Raw genomic sequence first — 5,282 nt, forward strand, 5'->3', positions numbered from 1 at the left:
ACAGGCTTGGTGCCTGTGGCTCAAGCGGCTAAGGCGCCAGCCACATACACCTAAGGTGGCAGGTTCGAATCCCCAGCCTGGGCCCGCCAAACAACAATGATGGCTGCAACCAAAAAATGGCCGGGTGTTGTGGCGGGCGCCTGTAGTCCCAGCTACTTGGGAGGCTGAGGCAGGAGACTCGCTTGAGCCCAGGAGTTGGAGGTTGCTGTGAGTGTGATGCCATGGCACTCTACCCAGGGGGATAGCTTGAGGCTCCATCTAAAAAAAAAAAAGAAAAAACAAACAAACAAACAAATAAGCAAACAGACACTGAGGGTGACAGGTACGAACCCGGCCTGGGCCAGCTAAACAACTGCAACAAAACAATAGCAGGGTGTTGTTGGTGGGTGGCTGTAGTCCCACCTACTTGGGAGGCTGAGGCAAGAGAATTGCTTAAGCCTAAGAGTTTGAAGTTGTTGTGAGCTGTGACGCCAAGGCACTCTACTGAAGGCAACATAGTGAGACTCTGTCTTAAAAAACAACAACAACCCCCCCCAAAACAAAAAAACACCACTACCAAAACAAAAAAAGAGATTTAAGGAGCCAACCCCGGAAAATGCTTGTATATAGTATGTTGGGTACATAATAAGTGGATAAAACTGTTTGCTGTTGCAATTATACACCAACTTTGTGCTAAGCACTTTACATAAAGTCATTCGTTTAATCAGATACACCATATTGTTTCCACTTCAGTCCTGCCCAGGGTCATGGCCTCTCCCTGAAGAGGTAGGACTGGGGTTTGAACCTAGGTGGGATGACTCTGTAGTTGGGTGGGAGGCAGAGTTAGGCATGCCAGCTCTCAGCGCTGTGCCAGTGACTCAGAGCCCGTCCCCTTGGCCCGCCCTTTCCTGCTGACTCAGCCTGGATGATTCTTGAGCCCTTTTTCTGGAATTCAGGGCCTCAGGCAGTGATCTAGGACACCTTCCTTAGAGATGCCAGAGAGTGGGTCCAGTTCCCATGGTGGTCTTCCACTGTGTCCTGTGTCCCCCTTGGGAGCTTCTCTCAGGTGGAGGGGGCTTGTTGGACCTTGTGGTGCAGGGGGCAAACTGAGGCACAGAGGATCAGCGGCATGGCCGGGTGATACAGCATCAGCATCAATTTCCCATCTTCTCTCAGCCACCCCAGCCCCATCTCTCATCTCCTAGCTCAGCCCCCTGTTGTAGCTGTCCTCCACAACACCTGGCTATTTTTTAATTTTTTTTTTTGAGACAGGGTCTCACTATGTTGCTGTCAGTAGAGTGCTGTGGTGTCACAGCTCACAGCAACCTCCAACTCCTGGGCTCAAGTGATTCTCCTGCCTCCACCTCCCAAGTAGCGGGGACTATAGGCGCCTGCCACAATGCCTGGCTATTGTTGTTGTTGTTGCAGTTGTCATTGTTGTTTAGCAGGCCTGGGCTGGGCTCAAACCTGCCAGTCTTGGTGTATGTGGTTGGTGCCCCAACCACTGTGCTACGGGCACCGAGACAGAGAAGGCTGTTCTTAAAGTTCTCTTATCTACTGGACCCCCAAAGAGGAACACGATTGCCTTTGATCTCTTCCCTGAAATTTCATTAACAAGAGAAGATTAAAATTCATATCACAGGCTGGGTGAGGTGGCTCACCCCTGTAATCCTACCACTTGGGGGGCTGAGGCTGGTGGATTGCTTGAGCTGAGGAGTTCGAGACCAGCTTGAGCAAGAGTGAGACCCTGTCTCTACTAAAAATAGAAAAATTAGCTAGTCATTGTGGCGGGTGCCTGTAGTCCTAGCTGCTTGGGAGGCTGAGGCAGGAGGATGGCTTAAGCCCAGGAGTTTGAGGTTGCTGTGAGCTATGATGGCATAGCACCCTACCCAGCCATCATAAGACTCTGTCTCAAACAGAACAAAACAAAACAACCCCCCCCACAAACACAAACAAACAAACAAACAAAAACAAAACAAAACAAAAAAACAATAAAACTCCTAACAGAGGAAGAGAATGAAACTCAAACACCACACCTAGCACCCAAACTTTGTTTCAAATTAGTGTTTGCTCAGAATGTAGCATTCTACATTCTGTTTCTGGAGGAAATCATTGACAGGATAATGTCTGACTCCTGGGTCCATTCATCTCTCACAAAAGTGATATGCTGTGGTACTTCTAGCCTCCCTTCCCCTGTGAGGAAGGGTAAGCATGTGGACCTTGCTGGGTTATTGGGTAAACATTCTCCCATGACGGCCCTGTGCTATGCGCATTAAATAGATTTTGTGTGCTTTTTTTCTCCTATTAACCTATTGTTACTATATTTTCAGCAAACCTTTGAAGGGTGAGGGGAAGCTTTCCTTTGGCTCCTGTGTAGCACAGAATGGTGTTGAGGGTGCCATGGAAATCCCTACCTGGAGGCTCCTTTCCCAAGGGCGGTGACATTTGATCTGAGACCTGAATAGCTGTGAGAACCCTCCATGCCAGGAGCTGAGGGACAAGCAGCCTAAGCACAGGGAACAGGCTCTACACGGGCCCTGAGGTGGAAAAAATTGACCAGTTCCAGGAAGAGAATGGGGCAGTATTGAGTGGGCAGTGGGGCAGCTGGCAGAGTTGGGAGCAGTTTGCATTTTGTTCCAGTTTGGTGGGAAGCCACTGGGAGGTTTTAAGCCAGTGAGAAACCTGTTCCGTTAGGTGTGGTGGTGCACACCTGTCATCCCAGCTACTTGAGAGGCTAAGGCAGGAGGATAGATTAAGCTTAGAGTTCGAGACCAGCCTTGGCAACATAGCAAGATACTGTCTCTAAAAAAAAGTAAAAAAAAAAAAAAGTTCTGTTTTTAACTGTCTCTCTGGCTGCAGAGTAGAGACTAGACTATAGCCTAGAACACTGTGATTAGGGGAGTGTGGGGGTGCATGGTGGGGCCAGAGGTGGTGAGATATGGGCTGGTTTGAGATTTGGCTTTTGATGAGTTGGGAAGTGGCCTGACATTCCTATACCCATTTCATGGAGAGAGGACCTGCATCTCAGAGGTATTCCTTGCGTAAAGGGGAATATTATGTCACTTTACAGATGTAGAAATTTAGAGGGGAAGGAGTTTGCCAACAGAGACACAGCTAAGGCCAAATGTAGGTCTCTAGCACTTTCTCTGCTCCTGGACCGCCTTCCTTTCTAGGTGTGGCTGGTATTACTCACCATCTGCCTTTTGCAGATGGGGAAATGGAAGCTCAGAGAACAACACTCATGGCAGTGAGCCTGGGATAGGACCCAGGCCCCTGCTGCGGCCCTGCCTGCTTTCCTGGAGTGGCTATAGAGAAAAGACGAATGTAGCAGAGCCCACAAAAGCACAATAATGGAGGGGGGATTTCATCACATGCTCCTACCCTGCCCAGGGACAGGAGAGGATGAGGAGGCTATGTTGTTGGTGGGGAGGCAGGTGTGCCCTTGTCTGCCTCCTGGCTGGCTCCATGCCCAGCAGGCAAGTGTGTGCATGTGTGTGTGAGCACGCATGTGTGTCTGCGTGAGTGAGCATGAGAATGTGTGAGGCACCCAGCTACCTGTCCTGCTCAGACCCAGGGTGGCCTCACTTCTCTGTCCACTTACCTTCAGACCTCTTGTTTTCTGTACCTTATCTCTAGGGCCTGCTTAGGCTTCTTGATGAGAGACGATTAACCACAGACTCATTTTTCAAGGCTTCCATCCCACTTTTCCTGGCCAAGTTAAAAATATTCACAATGAGTAGGGCTGCGGGTGGGAGGAGCCGCTGTGTGGGGGAGGGCACCTGGGACCACAGAGAGAGAAGGGGCAGGGGTGTGTTGGGAGAGAGGCCTGGTGAGCTCTGGATGGAGAGCTTGGGAGAAGAGAGGGGCCAGGGGCTGGGTTTTGGCCTACTCCCACTCGCTGCCCTACTTTGTGAATTTGAGCAAGTTCCTTGCCTTCTCTGGGTCTCTGCTCCCGTCCCTGTTAATTGAGGAATTTTACACTTCAATTTAGTCTTTTTATTTTATTTTATTTATTTTTTTTGAGACAGCGCCTCAAGCTGTCCCCCTGGGCAGAGTACCGTGGCATCACAGCTCACAGCAACCTCAAACTCCTGGGCTCAAGCGAGTCTCCTGCCTCCGCCTCCCAAGTAGCTGGAACCACAGGTGCCCGCCACAATACCTGGCTATTTTTTGGTTGCAGCCGTCATTGTTGTTTGGCAGCCCGGGCTGGATTTGAACCCGCCACCTTAGGTATATGTGGCTGGCGCCTTAGCCACTTGAGCTATAGGCGCCGAGCCCAGAATATATAATGTTAAAACAGCTTATTCACTACAGGCTTTTCAGAGCCTTTTTTTTTTTAGACAGATTGTTACTTTGTGCCCTGGGTAGAGTGCCCTAGAGTCATAGCTCACAGCAACCTCAAACTCTTAGGCTCAAACGATTCTCTTGCCTCAGTCTCCCAAGTAGCTGGAACTAAAGGCGTCCCCCGTACAATGCCTGGCTAGTTTTAGAGATGAGGTGAGGTCTCACTATGGCTCAAGCAGTCCCCAACCTGTGAGCTCAGGCAATCGGCTTGCCTCTGCCTCCCAGAGTGAGCCACCTAGCCTGGCCTCAGAGCTTCTATGGGTTGAAACTTTTACTTCTGTGGAAAGTAACATATATGTCCATGGGATCTAAATCAGAGGGTGTGCAAGGAGTTTGGGGAGCTCATACCTGTTTCCTGTATCAGGTGTGCTCCTCTGCTTCTCATGCTCTGCAGATACCACCGTAGTTTCTGATGTACCAGTCATGCGGGTATAGACTTAGCCCCATCACGGTCAGTGACTACCGGTCTGCGAGTGTGGATACTTGTTGATCAGACTTACATGACTTTAGCCAGGGACCAGCATCTGGAGGAACACCCTTTGAAGCGGGGTCCCTGGTCCCCATGTGGATTGGGACGTTATATAGGAGTTAGTGGTCCTCTATACGCCCAGATTCCCTTTTTAGAAAAGGTGCGCATGACCTCTGCCCTTTGCTGTCCACTCAGGGGCTGTCCTGATGAGCTTGAGGGAAGTCCAGAGCTAGCAGTCTATTTGGGGACACTGAGGCCAGGGAAGGGCAAGCAGTTGCCCGGGTTGTGTACCCGCGGGCTGCGCCAGGCGCGGACGCGCCTTGGGCGTGAGCAGCCGACGCGCGTGGCCCGGGGAAGGCGTGTGGCCGCGCGCGGGAGGGTGTGAGCGTGCGTGGCCCGCCCCGGCCCCGCCCCGAGGCCGGGCAGGTGTGGGCGGGCAGCCGGGACCCCGCGGAGCCCGGGCCGGGAGAGCCGGCGGGAAACAGGAAGC

The 5,282-nt window shown here is 51.4% G+C and overlaps 1 protein-coding gene across 1 annotated transcript in view; it reads left to right on the forward strand.

Annotated features, from left to right (window-relative positions):
• The first annotated feature begins 4,753 nt into the window (after nucleotides 1-4,753).
• The window catches only part of CARD10 (caspase recruitment domain family member 10), a 29,089-nt gene continuing 28,560 nt past the window's right edge, over nucleotides 4,754-5,282 (forward strand). Inside the window, exon 1 of the mRNA XM_012801241.2 lies at nucleotides 4,754-4,774. The gene's annotated coding sequence lies outside the window, so the exon portion shown is untranslated. The remainder of the gene's footprint in view (nucleotides 4,775-5,282) is intronic.

Source organism: Otolemur garnettii, unplaced genomic scaffold, assembly GCF_000181295.1.
Source record: "Otolemur garnettii isolate 467f Iridium unplaced genomic scaffold, OtoGar3 scaffold00007, whole genome shotgun sequence".
NCBI classification, from domain to species: Eukaryota; Metazoa; Chordata; class Mammalia; order Primates; family Galagidae; genus Otolemur; species Otolemur garnettii.